Raw genomic sequence first — 17,677 nt, 5'->3', positions numbered from 1 at the left:
AACTCTCCTGTCTCGTCCCTATATTTTTCTTATAAAAGTACTGGGTAGAAGTTATTAAAACTGAACAATTGGCTGAGCCAAAATCACTTGACGCTTAGTATAAGTAAATCTAAATTCATGATCATCGGTAGCAGTCAAAGACTGAATAAGATTGATTCTATTTCATTTAAGGTTAATAACATGGATCTTGATGAAGTAAGTTCGTCTTAGTACTTAGGTATTGTTATCAATAATCGTTTAACTTGGCAAGATCATGTTGATCAAATGTTCTCTAAGATAAATAAGAAGCTGGGTCTACTTAAACGTATTCGTTATTGCCTACCTTTAGATGCTAAATTGCTGTTTTTTAAGAGCTATGTTCTGCCATTGTTTGACTATGCTGATACCGTATGGGGGGATAGGGGTAATTCCAATCTAATGTTGCAACTTCAATCTTTACACAATAAAGCTGCAAAAATAATTTTAGATTTGCCTATTGGATCATCTGCTAGTGAGGCCTTGAATAAACTGAAATGGAAAACTCTCGCAAGACGTAGGGCCGAGCATAGGGCAACTTTTATTTATAAATGTTTGAATAACTTATTTTCTCATCGTTCTAATATTGAATTTAATAACGATAAACACGATTATATTACTAGATGTAAAAATAATATCCCTAAGAGTACATCTAGTAGGAACTGGGAGCATTGGACCTCGACAAATTTTGCCTCAAACGATTGGAATAAATTAGACCTTTCAATCAGACAAAGCCCATCATTAGCTAGTTTTAAAAGAGTGTTAGGAAATGTAAACAGTCTTTAGTCTAAGTTTTATATATTCATATATTAGTCTGTTTTTTTCTTCTTTTTTTTTTGTTCTTTTTCAATTTTCGAGGACTCTTTTGTAAATCACTTATTAGTGAAATTGATTTCCTCGATAAAGATTATTATTTAAAATATGAAGAGAATTCATCTTGGGTGATTATATCCTTAATTCTCATGACCTCAGGGATTGAATAAACATTGATTTTACCAGCAGAAAATTGATACTGATTACTGTTAGGGCTTAAAGGGTTAATCTTGCTACTTTTTATTTTGAAATAATACAACCGTCCTGACATAAGAAACCCCATGCACCAAAGGTCTCTTCATGCCAGCGGAGATGAATCTTGCAACTCAGTCCGATAACTTGCCTTACGACAAATCAGGGAGGGAGAGAAATGTCGGCCCCTAGACACTGAAGACAAATCCCTTTCGTACTAGCCGCTCACATCTACTCTCTAAAATTGGTTTTCATCTATATATAACATGAAAATGTGTCTTCCAAGTGGTACGTCTTGAGGTTTGAGCATGCGTACTTGCTAAAACTCATATAACGAAAAGAGAATATCTCGTTGTTTATTTCAACAAAATGATCAGACAATGATCAAAAATATGAAAAGCTAGGGGGAAAAAACCCACTTGTGATTAGTTTATAAATATGCGTTATTGACTAAGCGTGAGGTCAAGATGGCTGGTATTGGCCAAGTTCTTTTTTTGCGTTTTTATGAGGTCCATAAAAACGCAAAAAAAGAACGAGGCCAATATCCAGCCATCTTGACCGAACAAGCTTGGTCAATAAAGGATTTATTATATGGCTTTTATCTTCAAGTTAAAACTACAGAAACGAAATAAAACAAAACAGAACAAGAAACTGTTCTGCTCGGAAAGAAATTCTTCATAGCCGGCCGGTGTAAGATTCATTTTCAGTGCATTTTTGGATCAGCATGTAATCATGGAAAACAAGGAATCCTAAATTATCTTAAGGTTCTAACTTTGTAATGGCTTAAAGGGAGTATACAATAATTATTGAGTACGAAAAATTTAGATTTTCGCAACTGCGGGAAGATTTTAATAGAATCCGGCAAACTCGCCATTTTCAGCCGATCGCCCGGTGGCGTAAATAATACACACTTTTACACAGTTTTCGGCCTCCAATCAATAGTTCTTGAATGAAACAATAAATTTTGAAATTATATGCAAACATTAGCCGAAAACTAGAGCGGGTATTAAACTAAAAAAACTGGCCGAAACTTTGATAAGATTTTGTTGTTTACAACAAGCAAGACGCGGCTAAATTAAAAACGTGAGCTTCTTCGGCGAACTTGAGAAAAACACTTTTCTGAACCGCTCTAGACACTTAACGCAACTTTCACTATGCTATGATTTAAATGCAGTCAAATCTAGAGAACTAACCAATTTAGTACTCGACTTGAGACAATAACTTTTACAAAATTAATCTCTACACACAGAGCAACTCACCGATTCAACTCGCATTCATTGTAGCTGAAACAAAATTTTCACTACACCAGGATGATTTTTATTCTCTTTCCTTTCCTTTCGATAAATGTTGACGCGGTTTACCGAACATTTTAGTGAACATTTTCGGCCAGAACAACGAGAAAATCGAAGAAAAGATTGCATTGTTCCTCGGAATTAAACTTTCGATGCCAAGCGGACGGGCAACGGGTAATCCCGAGCGGGCAAGATAGCTCCATCTTGCCCGCTCGGGTGGCCAATCACAGCGCAGGATTTGACTCATCTTGCCCGCTCGCGGAGCCAGCCATATAATAAAGTCACTTAACGACAAGGGAATCTTTTCATTATTTTAATTTTGTTTAATAAAAAAAAAAAAACGCTCCATGTATGTGATTGTTCATTCTACCCAAGCCTTGGCGTCCGTACAGATCGACGTCGTAGTTCATTTTTTATCTCAGTTCAGTCGGTCTTCCACTCAAAGAGTTAATTTGTTTAGAAAAGAACTTTGCAGGAAACTTTTACCATCACTTTATAGGGATTCACGCCCTGGCTTCAAAATGAGTCTTTTCAGGTCACGGTCATAATAGTTAATGATTAACCAGCATGCTAAGTAAAAATTAGGGCTGTTGATTGCAAGAACGATATCTTACTAACGCACGGTTGGATAAGTATAAAACAAACCTAGATCTGTCTACTGATGAATTTTTAGGCCATAAAACTTCGAAAAGTAAGCAGGTTTTGGACCTCCAAAAATTGAGCGTGTTCTATAATGTCGTATGCACTCCGCTGTTTAAAGGGCGCTTTGAAATGAAATACTCAGGCTCAAATCATTTTTTTTTTGTAATGGCGGAAACAACAAATACGCTTTACGAAATAGCTTTTCTTTTAACTGAAATGGCTCGAAATTTGATTTCTCTGAACAATTCAACTTAAAATGAGAATAAACATCATTTTGACAACCACTCGTCATATAATTAGTTTTGTCAAATGCCAGTATCTCGAGCGACGGGCTAGGCAAAATATTCACGCAATTCTAGAAAGTAGCTAAGGCATTCGCGGAAAGTCTGATTGTGTTGATTAGCTAGGTAAACTTAACGTACGGTATTTAACTGAAAGGAAGTTTTGTCACAAGAAGTGCGAAAATAACAACACATCAAAACACAAGTTAAGCGATGGTTCTTGAAACGAACAACTTCACAGCTAGAATAATAACATCAGGCTAATTCGAAAATATTTCGTTCTCCGGCTCGAAAGCAAACATGACAGTGAAAAGAAACAACATAATAAGAACTGGAGTAAACCAGTTTATTTAAGACGATTGTGCATTTTAGGTGGCCCCTATTTGCCTGAATAAAGTTCACTGAATCTAGTTAAACACAACAACACAGCTGAACAGCAGACGAAAAAAATTGCCGGCAGAAACATGGCCTTAGCTAAACACTTTGATTACTTAGCGATATGTGAAAGAGAAATACAAACTCTAACTGAATAAAACATGATTGTTCAAGACTTACTGAGGCCTTTAAGTTGTTTCCCTGTCAGAAGAGAACTTTCTGGCGGCGCACTGTGGTTGGCCGGATTCGCTCCCCAGCAAAGTCACAGCCGATACCGTTCCATCGATCAATCGCTGATCCACTGACCGCGCGCTGATTTCTCATCGCAAAGAAGGCCTGAAACACTGTTTTTTCTCTACAGGTTAAGGACCATACGTTTTTTTTTCTAGCTGTTTTTTAGTGGATTTAGTCTCGGCCTGATCTCAAAAACTATATGCTGATATCGCAATGCATTATGGGATAGTTTTGACAATTTGGCGCGGGGAACACCATACCTCGAATTCATTCAAAAATATTTTAAGTCTAAAATAACATCTTCATTTACAGACTTGGATCACCGCACGCTTTGGCAAATGAGCCACAACTCACGTTGGTACCTTTTTGATAGTGATACCGTCCGCTTTTAGAGAAGAGGTAATAATAGACCTCCGTCTGGCTCGGCTTGCCTCCAACTGTAAACTGTCACCTCGAGCGCTGAAAAAAGCACTATTTATCAGTCGAAAAGCAAAACATGCCTCGCTTCTTTGAGGGATGCTAGTGATTTGCAGATTTCCAGGCTTAATGATGCCCTTCCATCACCAGACGGCCAAAAATATTTCAAGGAAAAAGTGAAAACCGACACGTAAAGCTTCGAATACGCTTGCGTGACTTGCTTGCGTCTCCGAAATGTCGGTTTTGGTCACGTGGTTGAACGAATTCGTTTCAGGGCTAACGCGGTCATCAACGAAAGCCAACAAGGTTTTCAGTTTAACGTCAATGTGAACATCCTGTTCAGTACTAAAATGTAGTTAACGTCTTTTACATGGCATACTTAAAACAAAATAATGGTGACATGTTGTCGCCGAAACGTCATGTTTTAATCTCGCTACTTTTTATTCTGAAATAATACAACAGACCTGGCAAAAGAAACCTCTGACACCACAGATCTCTTATGCCAGTGGGAGATGAATCTTGCTGCTTAGTCCGATAACTTGTCTCACGACAAGACAGTGAGGGAGGAAAAAGTCGGCCCCTAGACCCTATATGAGACAGATCCCTTTCGCACTAGCGCTAGCCCTTATTATCAGTGTCACATGTATCACGTTACAATACACTCGGATTCTCAAATAACATCGACGTAATATTTAGTGAATGTCAGGTACATGCGTTTCAGATCTCAGCAAAATGGGGAAAGAAACAATAGCTCCAATAAGGGAAACTACAGTCTTGACTGTAATTGTATCTAAATAAATTGTTATTCACTCATTCATTCATCCAATGAATAAAAAAAAAAAAAAACAAAGAAAGAAAGCCTTCGACCTCGTAGACCACAAGTGCCTTCTCCATAAATTAGGACATTTTGGAGTTCGAGGCCCAAGCTATAACCGGTTCCTGGATTATCTCTGCGCCCGCTCACAGAGAGTAAAATTTGGGAAGGAATTATCATCTAGCCTTCCCCTGGATTATGGTGTACCTCAGGGTTCACTATTACTAGACCCCTTACTCTTTGTGCTTTATATCAACGACCTCCCACAGTGCTTGCTGTGATCCAATATCAGCATGTATGCCTGATATCGTCATACATATACCACTGGCTCGGAGTCAGACTGCATCATGACGGAAATCCAAGAAGACCTCCAAAGAGTTTAACAGTGGATGAAAAACAGTAAGCTTGTTCTAAATCTCACGAAGACCAAATGTATGCTCTTTGGTACTAAACAGAGACTTGCAAATGACTTTTTTAAGACCCAGTTTCATGGCAGTGACATCGAAAGGGTGAGAAATTTTAATTTGCTATTTAGGGGTCACCCTTGACGAACACCTCTCATGGAAAGGGTATGTTAGTAAAGTGTTTACCAAGGTTAACAAGTGTTTGGGTCTACTCGGCCGCATCCCATCATGTCTAACGCAGCGAAATGCGTATACAACTGTCTCGTATTACCAGTCCTTTACTACACCGACACGGCCTGGGGTGAATTGTCTGTTGAATAGATTACAGCGACACAGCGCCTACAAAATCGAGCTGCACGCATAATTGTCAGACTAGCTAGCACCAGCGAAGCTCTCAAGACACTAGGATGGCCTAACTTAGAAACTATCAGGAAAAGGAACAAATCTATCTTAGTCTACAAATGTCTTAATGATTTAGTGCCCTAGTATCTTTCTGATTATTAATAGAAACCAAAGTTTCCATAGTTACAATACACGTCGGCGTGAAGACATTCATCCTTCAAGACCCAAACTTAGCCCCGGAAAGAGAACTTTTAGATACTCCGGAGCGATTTTATTTAACTCATTACCTGAAACATACAAACGGGAAGCGTCCTTGGAGGCTTTTAAGCGACTTATGATGAAACACGATTATGCATAGATTTTTCCGCTTAGTTTGCAAATGTTTTATTTATTTTTTCTATCTTGTAATTTTAGCCCAAAAGTGTTTATTAGAGTCATATATATTGTACTTTTTTCTCTCAGACAACAAGTTTTTAGACTACAAGCGTTCATTGTAATTCATTACTTTGCTGTAATGATTTTAGGTGTATACAGGGCCCCTCAGGATAACAGCCCCGTAGCTGATTGGGCCACCCTGTCTTAAATAAAGTCCGCTTACTTACATTTCGTTTCGTATACTTTTTGTCGAACATTGGCTCACCTCTAACCCCCCCAACCCCTCACCCCACATCATCCACCCCTCACCCCTCACCCCCGAAATAGACTTGCGGGAAAAAACGTGGCTTTAGTTAGGTCGCCAATTTCTAATAAAAATGTGTCTCAACCAACTGTTTTTTACGCTCTTTCGAACGGATTAAGCATGTAGGCTTTGGGGTAGGTTTTGTGCCTCCCGTGGGACTAGAATCATAGAACGATACCTAAGGGGGGTAGGGAAATGACCGGCTGATAGCCGGTTCGATGGGTATCATTTTTGCGACTGTTGAGCGGCTGTTGAGGGCTGAGTTTCTCGAAGCATGGTTAGCGCTAACCATTGGTTAAGAGGTATTAAAACCTATAGGTTGTCATGGCATTTAACCTGGGTTAGCGCTAACCATGCTTCGAGCAACTGTGCCCTGCTCTATCCGAGTGAACCGAGCATGGCGTTATGACGTGTCTCGTTTTGTGTCAGCGGAAGAGTCCATGAAAACAAAATGGCGGATTGGCGGATGGGTTGGAAATGCCGACGGATAGATTTTAAAAGAGAATCAGGAAAAGTGTTTTTATCCTGATCAAGTTAAATAGTTGTTTTTCAGCCATGGACAGTATTTATCAAGAGACTAATCGGTGAGTTTTTTGCCCTGTTCTCGTGTCGATAAGCTTTGAGCTTTAAGCTTACTGTTACTAACAATTATTCTAAAAAAAAGAAAAATACAAAGCAATATATGGCGTTATTTTCCAAATTGAAGTTTTGTTGAAAAATGCATGGTTACCCCCAATTTTCTTTCTGGATACAAATAGTTTTAAACGGCATAACAATATCCCCATATTAGTAGGCATCACCCATTGGAAACCCAAGTATTTTGAGATGCACAGAATGTATGCGCAGTAATAAAAGTAGGCACCGTCCTTAACTTTATGAAATGTAGTACAAACGCTTATAAAAGGAGCCTCTATGATCTTCAAGAACACTTCAATTAAATGACATGGGACACTTAAACAACTGATGGCTACAGTGTAGATTTAAGAAATATGCTCTCAGCGTATTTTATATAAGCTTATAGTTATATAGAGTTGCACCACTGCATGGTCAATTAATTTATCCTATTTTGTTTTATTACTCTAGCACCCTATGATCTTAACATTATGGCCTTTGCTTTTGTGGAGTAACTGCGAACAAGTCGAAGTAAAAAATAGACCATGGTTTTATGCCTTTTTTTTTTAATTGAATCTTATTTTTTTACATGGGAAAAATACATGAAACAGGTGTAAAATTGACTCATTAATAAAGCAAGCCACCATCAAGTTCAGTTGTTGTATCCATGAAAACTAATGCTCTGGATGTTTTTATATCTGTTCTTACTCAAGGCTAATCGTTGGAGTCTGTCAAGGACTGCTGAGTAAGCTAAGTACAACACATCAAGACTCGTTACATGGTAAGAGAGCATTAACATGTTTAGAATAGTTCCCATATCTCCCAACTGGTTTGTGTGTCCCTCTCACCCTTCCCCCATTTCTGCCATGGGTTTCACTCCACAGCACTAGCTGGGCATTGGGCTTTCCCCCCTCCCATCCCAGTCCCAGTCAGTCAACTGACTTGATACGTCTTGGGAGTAAAAAATTTATTCAGACCATGCCCACAAAACAGAATTCTGGTACCTTTTAGGGGACCTTTTCAAAATTTCTGAAGATCACCCCTGTTACTTTTATATAGGAGAACCCCCCCCCCCCCCCTCAAGGCACTTTGCTAGCCATACTGTAAGAACACCGAGACTTTCTTCCCAGGGTCCTTTTCTGTTTTCTTCTCTTCTCGGGTTGAATCCCGTTCAAGCATGAATTTTTTTCAGGATTTCTTTTCGCAACTGCTTAAAGTTGTGTACTGTGAGGATCTTTGTTCTATTTGATCTTTCATCCACTGTTCAAAATATATCTTTCGTATATTTACATTAATTTAAATCAATTAAATATTGTACACTTTACCGCCCATTGATAAAAAAAATTAATAAAGCGTTAATATTGTGCACTTTAATGCCCCTCCTTTACAGGAAATTTCATCCAGAACACATTTTAGGTGTCATGCAACCAGCCAAAACCAGGGTCCTTTCCCATGGAAAGAAAAAACAATTTTCATTCTTGGTGATCATTTCCTTTACTCTTATGATCTGAATGTTTGATGATGTACCGTAAAGTTCTGATAGTAACGACCCTCTTTACTTTCATTATAAAAATTAGCAGCTTTTGGGGCTCGTTACTTTTGGGGAGTCATTATTTTCGGGGAACAAAAAAAAAAAAAACATGAAACAAAGCTAGCACTAGCTCTTTTTTCCAAAATGAAAAATTATATCATTCACACAGAGCTCAAAGTACAACATGCAGAATAAAGACCATTCTGATGTAAGAGTGCCAGATGACATTGGGGCTTGCAGCTCCAGGCCCAACAAGCGAGATTCAATAACTCGATGTTGCATTCAATGCAGAATTTAAGTAGAGTGTTGACAGACTCACTACGGAACACTTGTTCACAAATCCAGAGATATTTATGAGTGAAAAATTAAGCGCCGGTTATCGATGTGTGCTTTTCACTTTCACTAAAACACCCAGGCGAATCCACTCTGGGTAAAGATACGTCGGTTCCTTTGATGCAACATGGCCCAAGTGACCTTAGATAAAAAATCCGGATTTGGATTTTTCCAAAGAAACACATCCTAAATCTTCCATGGATTAAGTTTGATTATATGATTATTATTTGTATTTTAGTAAAATGAAATAGATCACAATAAGTACACGATGAAAATTCTCGGAAAAAAATTTCCAAGCCCCCAGCAGGAATCGAACCCACAACCTTCCATATACTAGTTTGGATGCTCTAAACACTGATCTATGGCTCACTCATATGGTAAGCAGGTCAGGCTTGAGGTCACCTATAGGTCAGTGGTTAGAGCATCCAAACTAGTATCTGGAAGTTTGCGGGTTTGATTCCTGCTGGGGGCTTGGAAATTGTTTTCCGAGAATTTTCATTGTTTACGTTTCATAGCATTGGGTGGTTGGCTGGTTTGCTAAATTTTAGTAAAAGCTAGTAAAATATGAGACAGGCTATTTAAACATACAACAATAATCTGTCAGTGAGGATGCCTCCAATAATAAAATTTAACCCCAGAAATCATTTTAACTAATAAAATAATAATCATCCAGTCTTCATGAGCAGCAGCACCATATAATGACAAACTTGTTGCCATGTAGAGTCCTCTTCTTTTGGAATAAAAAGACCTTGTGTTGAAATTGTTGTTTTTGTAGCTGATAACATTGATTCTTTTGGCAGGAACAAGAGGGAAAAGAAAGAGAAGAGCTTTTAAACAGAAGGTTTACAACTAATGTAAGCTACATTATTTTTAGTATGTTAGATGTGTGTTTTTACTTCCAGAATCAGTGGAAGAAATCCCCAAGTGTTACCATTCAGATGAAAGCCATCAGAATCAGAATTCTTATGAATGCTGTTTTGCCCCGTGTTAAGCTTACTAGGTGATATTGGGGGTTATAGGTTAACCATCTAGAGACCAGAATCTAATTTCTCCTTACCTAATGACTACATTTTCAAACATACAGGTCATGAGAAACAAATAAATGATCACAAAAGATGACATGTTCTGATATTTAAACAAATTTTCCCAGCTAGGTATCATAGAACAGAAAGGAGAGTAAATACATGTTGATATTTTGCAAGGTTTGAATACCCTTTTATAGAAAGTTAACGTTAATTTGGGACAAAATAGTGTCAAAAATGTGAATTCGCATGCTAACGGCTGAAAGCTGCAATGTTCTGAGACGTTCCTCGTTACCTTGGCCTTATAAATGTTTTAAATTAATATGTCTCCTAATATTTGCTTAAATTACGCTGAAGTTTTACTAGAGTGGCCAGTCCATCAGCTTGAGCTTGCACAGAATTAACAGCTATTTGTGAAAAGGTTTCTGTAAATGAATCAACATTGGGGAAAAAAACACTTCCAGGCCATTGCAGTAAGCAGGTCGTTTTCCAGAAACAACTCATTCCTGTTATTTAGTAAACCACCTAATTGAAGATCCTTCTTTGCTACCTCTCGTTATTTAGATTTTTCCAAAGTTCCGCTTGATATTACCAATAAACTTTTTAATTCACTTTTTTTGCCAATTCTTCTCTACGGATCTGAGGTATGGGCAATCTATGATAAAGATGATTTCAGTACTTAGGAAAAGGATGTAATTGAAAAAACGCATACTTTTCTTTGTAAGCAATCCCTAGGAGTAAATCAACGATGCCCAAACGTTGCAGCTAGAAATGAACTAGGAAGATTATCTTTGAAATTGAATATTGACACTTCCATTCTTAAATTCTGGATACATTTACAAACTCTACCAGAAAATAACATTGCAAAACAATGTTTACAGATTTCTAACGAACTGGCTGACAAAAACCAGCCAGGTTTGTCACAGAAAATTAAAGTGCTATTCAAAGAGTATAATTCTAATTCCATGGTTTTAAATAACAATAACTGTAAAGCGTTTATAAATCACGTCAATCAAAATATACGCAAAGCATTAATTAACCATCAATTCTCATTTCTTAACTCAAACAGAAAATTGAGCTTTTACAAGTTTTTTAAAACTGACACTAAACAATCTGTATTTTTAGATGCTATCATAAATCCTCTCCATAGAACCGCTGTAAATAAATTTCGCTTAGGAAACCATCAACTTCATATTGAAACTGGAAGGTATACTGTCCCCAAGACTCCTGAAAATTTAAGAATTTGCACTTTTTGCCAAGCTAATGATGTTGAAAACGAGTCCCACGCTTTATTCTTTTGCACATTTTATGACAGTTTTCGAATCAAAATTCTTGATGAAATAACTAGAAAATACTAATTTTTTGAACAACTAGATATTAATTCAAAAATTTTGTTCCTCTTTAATAGTATTGACCCATTTATTTGTAGATCTGTTGCTGCTCTTGTCTATGAAATCATGAACTCTAGATATAAGAAGTTATATAGCTTATGAAATCGTATTAGAAGTTAACACAATTATATAATTCTCTAGTTTGTATAGGGCAATGCCATGTATAGATATGGAAATACCTAAATAAATTGTTGTTGTTGTTTGTAATTAGTTGTGGTTTTCCAGGTGAACTTATGTAATCAGCTGTTCTTTAGATCTATCAGATATCGTGAGTAGCTTGTATATTGCTTGTGTTTTATAGGGTATTATATAATCACCAAGCTTCTTGAGAAAGCCATAAGTTTGTAATCCGTATTCAAAAGCGATATGGGGCGTCAATTTTTCGGTCCTTTTTGTGCAGCAAGCGCAAGAGACTCTCGCGCTGGATATACGTAAGAACACCCAGGCGATATCTCTCGTTCAGAACCAGAACGCGAATATCAGCCAGGTCATCCCAAAAAGACAAATAGAAATCGGTGGCCAGGCTGTCAGAGCCAGGCGATTTACCGGTCTGAAGGCCCTTCAAAGCGGAGAAAAGCTCGTCTTTAGTAAATAAGCCCTCACAACTGGCACGCTCAATATCATTCAAAGAAAATTCTATCAATCAAATCGGTTTGGATCTGCATGTCAATAGAATTATCCTTGGCATGCAGATCACGATAAAAATTCTTAAAAACCCGCTCAATATCAGCCTGTGAAGTTTCTCGCTACCATCCGTATCAACAACGGAATCAAACGAGTTTTTCTCCGCACGCTGTTGCTCGAGGCGAAAGGAATACCGCGTGGGCTTTTCTCCTTCCTCGATCCACTTGGCACGCGATCGAATTTTAGCGCCCTCCGCCTCACGAGAAATAAGAGACGAAAGAGCGCTTTCAACATCTCGCAATTCGGAAACGACAGAATTATCACCAGCATGGAAAGCACTCTTAGCACTTTTAGTTAAAAAAAATTCCGCCTGACGAGAAATAAGAGACGAAAGAGCGCTTTCAACATCTCGCAATTCGGAAACGACAGAATTATCACCAGCATGGAAAGCACTTTTAGCACTTTTAGTTAAAAAATTCCGCTCACGAATTACAGACTGACACTAACGTGTGCAGTAATTAATGCAAGCAGAACGAATGACAAGTTTCAGATCATCCCACCAAGCCCCCAGAGACTCAAAGTCGGCAATAAATGGCGCTTGATAGAAAATCAGCCTTTGCTAAGAGAGATCTACAAAGACCGTTCCCTACTTTTGTACTGAAAAGGGAGATCTTTGAAAGACGTACTCGTAAGAGCAAATTAGCATTGAAGGTCATATTCTTCCTATCTCGACCAATAGGAGCCGTGTTTGGCCTTACTTCATTATTTTAATAATAATAATAATAATAATAATAATAATAATAATAATAATAATAATAATGATAACAATAATAATAATAATTTATTCACTCAATATAGCGCCTTTTAACATTAAAATGATCAAAAGCGCTTTACATGAATTTAAAAATTTTATATAAAAATATAACTATAAAGAATTATAAGAAATATCAATAAAAACTAATACTAAAATAAACAATTGACCACCCCCAATGCCATTTTACCAAACAAGCTCTTCCACATCAGAATTCATCTTTTCCCGCCATTTTTAATCTTGTTGAGAAAAAACAACAGCCGCTGACCACGAAAATCTATTTTTCTCACTTTAGCTTTAAGTTCGACTTCAGTTAGGTTCGACGTCTGAATCAACTGCCGAACTTAATTATTTGGGTCGACCTTAATAGGTATTAGGTTCGGCTCATGTAAAGTTCGACGTTTGAACCGGGCCTAACACTCTTTTCGCTATCAAAAACAGAAGAAATCTCACGCTTAAACTCAGGATCAGCGAAAAAGAGCGGCATTTAATCTCCAAACACCATCTCGCTTATTTGAAAAACCATCAAAAGAAAAATCGAGAACTACAAAATCATGATCGGAAAAAACACAAGGTAAAACCTTGTTTGAACAAACAAATTTAAACAAAGAACGAGACAGCAAAAAAACGATCAAATACGAGTAGCCAGCGAGTAATCAGGATTAGACCAAGTAAAAGAAACAACGCGCGGATTCAATTTGCGCCAAACATCGCTTAAACAAAAATCGGACAAAAAGGCACCAAGACACTTTTTGTCCGACAGCAAAGTGTTAGCAGAATAGCGATCTAATTTGTTATCAATACAATTTTAAAAAAGTCACCAGCAATAACGCGCGAACCATTAGCAATAAAATAACCATGTAAACGCTCAAAAAAGGTTTTACGCTCTGAGACAGTGTTTGGAGCATAGATATTAACAACATTCAGACTCATAGACCCTAGTAGCACCAATGCACTTTAAACGCGCCCGTCAGAATCAAATAAAAGCGAGAGATATGGCCTGAAAATCTGGGAGAGACAAATAAAGCTACCAGATTTGCCAGCAGATTTGCCTCTCCCAAAAGAGCAAAAGCATTGGCCAGGCCAACAAAGAGCGATTTCGTCCGCGACCTTCTTAGTGGACACATGAGTTTCTTGTAATAAAAATAAATAATACATTCAAATGCTCAAGCTCGCGCAAAACAGTGAATCGCTTAGCAGGGGTGCCAAGACCCCCAACCTTTAAAGATACAATTTTCAACGACATTGGTGCTACTAGCGGCGGTCTAGAATGACGCCTAGCCCTCACCTTCACAAACTCATGATCAGAGTCCTCCTCAGATGATTCGCGATCGTGATTATGATGATGACGATGGCGCTCACGCTCCGCCTTTTTCTGTGTAGTACGTTTACGGTCCGAGGATGGTTTTTGGAAACTTGAAGGCGGTGGCTCACTCGCTGCTTTCGGCTTGGGTGGCTTCTTGGGCTGTTGTTTTACAGAATCCTTTGAGTCCTTGGAAGACTTGGACGAAGGCTGCTTCGACACCGATCTCGCCGCCTCGGCAGCTTTAATGGCCTCCGCTTGCTCTGGTGTACGAGAAGCCACCTTGGCGTAAGAAGGCGATGCAGCAGGCGACGAAACTGAGTCCGAAATGGTCTCCACATCATCGAGGTTTAGAGATCTGCCAGACTTGTTAACCACATTCGCGCTATATAACAAAAAAGGACATACTGAAACGTGATGGTCTTTCTCAAAACAAATAGAGCAAAGGGGCGGTGACTGGCAATCTGCAATCCTATGCCCCGGCGCTTCACAATTAAAGCACCGGAACGATGAGCATTTTGCGGCCACGTGTCCAACATCCCCGCAGCGATGCACATTTTAGGTTGAGATGGATACCAGATTCGTATTAACCCGCCCGCAACAAAAATAGTTGGCGGGATGGGCAAATTCAACTGCATCTTAGCAGTACGCAGACCATTATAGATATTAGCGGCGACTCTGTCCCAACGAAAAGAAAAAACCTTGCCATAATGCGAAAGTCGACCGATCAAAACAGTGTCCGGTAATTCAGTAGGCGCTTCGTAGATCTTAACAATCATCACACGATTCTCACAGTCGCTTAAGAAAACTGTGCAGCCAGCAATCGATACGGACAGGACACCAAGGGCAACGTTTTTCGCATCGGTCGATCGAAAGCTTACCACCCACGTGTTATCTGACGCCCGTTGCTGGATAGGCAAAATTTCATCTACGTCAATACCGGCCGCATCAAAACCATTGATAATCTCTTGGCTACTCACTTGTCAGTGTATCGACCGAAAAAACAACAGATAATTCTTTGCGAAGTCGCACACGGCGGTCAGTATCCTTCAAGTTCTACGTAAACTTCGGAGCCGATTCGTATCTCGTACAACTATTAAATAAATCACGTAGAAATTTCGGTGCGCCTAGAGGTTTTTCAGGAACGTCTTGGGACGCATTCTCAGGCATAGAACAATCACCTAAATCCTGAGGTGATGGCGAAAACAACTCAGGCTTACGGATGTCATCACAGGGCGTCTCTTCAGGGACCTCATCAACAGCTTTCGAAATAGGCCTTATCACGGTTTTCGACGCCATTTTGACGAGTAGGCAAACACGCTTGAATTAACAGTGTTTGTATGGAAATCCGATGTCAATAATTTTCATAAAACATCGCTTCTGAAAAAATTCATGAATTGGAAACTTTTGGCACTAGAAAAAAGATTTTAAGAAAAAAATGGAGGGATGTAGCTGTGCCAGAAAGCGTCCAGTCGTGTTTTGAACTTTCCATGCATTTGTCTGTATTTTTTTCCCGCGAACTATTTTTAGTAGCAGTTCACGGCTGGTTTGCTATACAGACAAATGTCTGGAAAGTTCAAAGCACGAATGGACGCTTTCCGGCACAGCTACATCCCTCCAATTTTTTTTCTTAAAATCCTTTTCCTAGTGCCAAAAGTTTCCAATTCATGAATTTTTCCGAAGCGATGTTTTATGAGAATTATTTGACATCGGATTTCCATACAAACACTGTTATTTCAAGCGTGTTTGCCTACTCGTCAAAATGGCGTCGAAAACCGCCGGTGATAAGGCCTATTTTATTCTTCTCAGAAGACGTTTTGTGTTTGTGAGTCATAATGAAAGTGACGAATCACGCAACTCTCAGCCAATCGTATCAAACCAAAAAGGCCAGAGAAGCGATCCCTTTCGTGCTAGCGCTCACATCCTTAAATTGAGATTGAGTTGCCACACTAAAAAACCAGCTGAACGGTAATTTGATGCAAAATCCATCGTTTCTGTAAGACCTGGGTCATGTTTTCTCGGTTAAAACTCCTACCTCAGGACTCTTTCCTCAGTCAGGTTTTTCTCCACGGTAATACCTGATGTCATTTTATAGAGAGGTAAGGGGTGGGGGTGGGGGGTAATGTTCTTATTGACGCTTGTTTGTGATCATTTAATAAAGGTAAACAATTGTTGCTATGGAAAAAGTTGCATACTGCTGATTAGATTTCTTAAATCTCGCTGCTTTAACGCCGGAAATCGAGTAAGATCATTTCAAGACAGTAATCCCAGGTGTTTAAAGGTTACAATTTTGCTATTTTTAAGAAAGTGACTTTTCCAACTTAACTTCACTTTTTTGAGTAGAAGACCACCTTAAGGGTAAAATAATGGCTAGGGTTGTGGATGGTAGGAGTTAACTTTTGACCATACGATGGAAAGAATGACTAAGGTTGAGACCTCCTTGCCTAGGGGCTAATTTTTGAGCATGGGGTAAAAAAAGTGGCTATGGTTAAGAGAGTTAAGAGTTCATTTGAGCTTAGGGTTAAAGAATGGCTAGGACTAAGAAAGCGCTAAATTTGGAGCATAGGCCCAAAAAATGGCTAGAGTTTGAAAGCTTAGGGTTAAATTTTGAGTTTAGAGTTTATAAATGGCCCGACTTAAGAAACTTTTTGGTTAATTTTTGGGCTTAGGAGTGGAAGGAAGCTTGGGGTTAATTGTTGAGTTTAGGGCTACAAAATGGCTAGGGTTGAGAACATTTGGGGTCATTGAGTGACAAAAAAAATTTGAACGTACAGACAAACAATTTTTAAAAAATTCTTGACAACAAAAGAAGAAGACTCCACGACAGTTACTCGGGAAATTTGGAACTTCAAAAATAGAGCGTGTTCTATCTTGTCGTATGCACTGCGCTGTTCAAAGGGCGCTTTGAAATGAAATGCTCAAGCTAAGTGTAATAAAACAACTACGCTTTAAGAAATAGCTTTTCTTTTAACTGAAATGGCCCAAAATTTGATTTCTCTGAACATTTCAACTTAAAATGAGAAAAAACATCATTTTGACAACCACTTGTTATATAATTAGTTTTCACGTATCTCTAAAGTTTCCTTTGAAATAAAAAAAAAAAGCCTGATTTTACGAGTTAGATTACATAACAACAATAACAATAACAACTGGTTAAATTTGAGGATAATTTGCAAATCCTGGTGGTAAGAGGTTAAAGCCGATCGAAGAAATTTCTCAAGAAGAGCCTAATGCCTGCCTTTTTGTTTCTACGCGTTTACGAGGACTCCAGTTACAAAAGTTTATCTATGTAATCCGTACGTATGAAATCCGTCGCTCGGTACCACTCAGCAAAACATTTGCACAAATGTGTACAGCTCTTACGCTTCTCGATAAGCTTGAAGTTTAAAAACTTGCACTGAATGCTTGTCTCTGTGAGGTTGTACCTCGTGCACTTGGTCTCGGCTAGCCTTAAGTGTTTTAAAACGTCTGCGAGGGGTTCAGTTCAGCATACAAAAAAAGCCGTCCTCGATCCCTTCTTTCGCTCGGCACCACACAGCAGAACATTTGC

Source organism: Pavona decussata, unplaced genomic scaffold, assembly GCF_977016875.1.
Source record: "Pavona decussata unplaced genomic scaffold, jaPavDecu1.1 SCAFFOLD_368, whole genome shotgun sequence".
Lineage (NCBI taxonomy): Eukaryota > Metazoa > Cnidaria > Anthozoa > Scleractinia > Agariciidae > Pavona > Pavona decussata.
The sequence above is the reverse complement of the archived record's forward strand: the minus strand, read 5'-3'. Positions refer to the sequence as shown.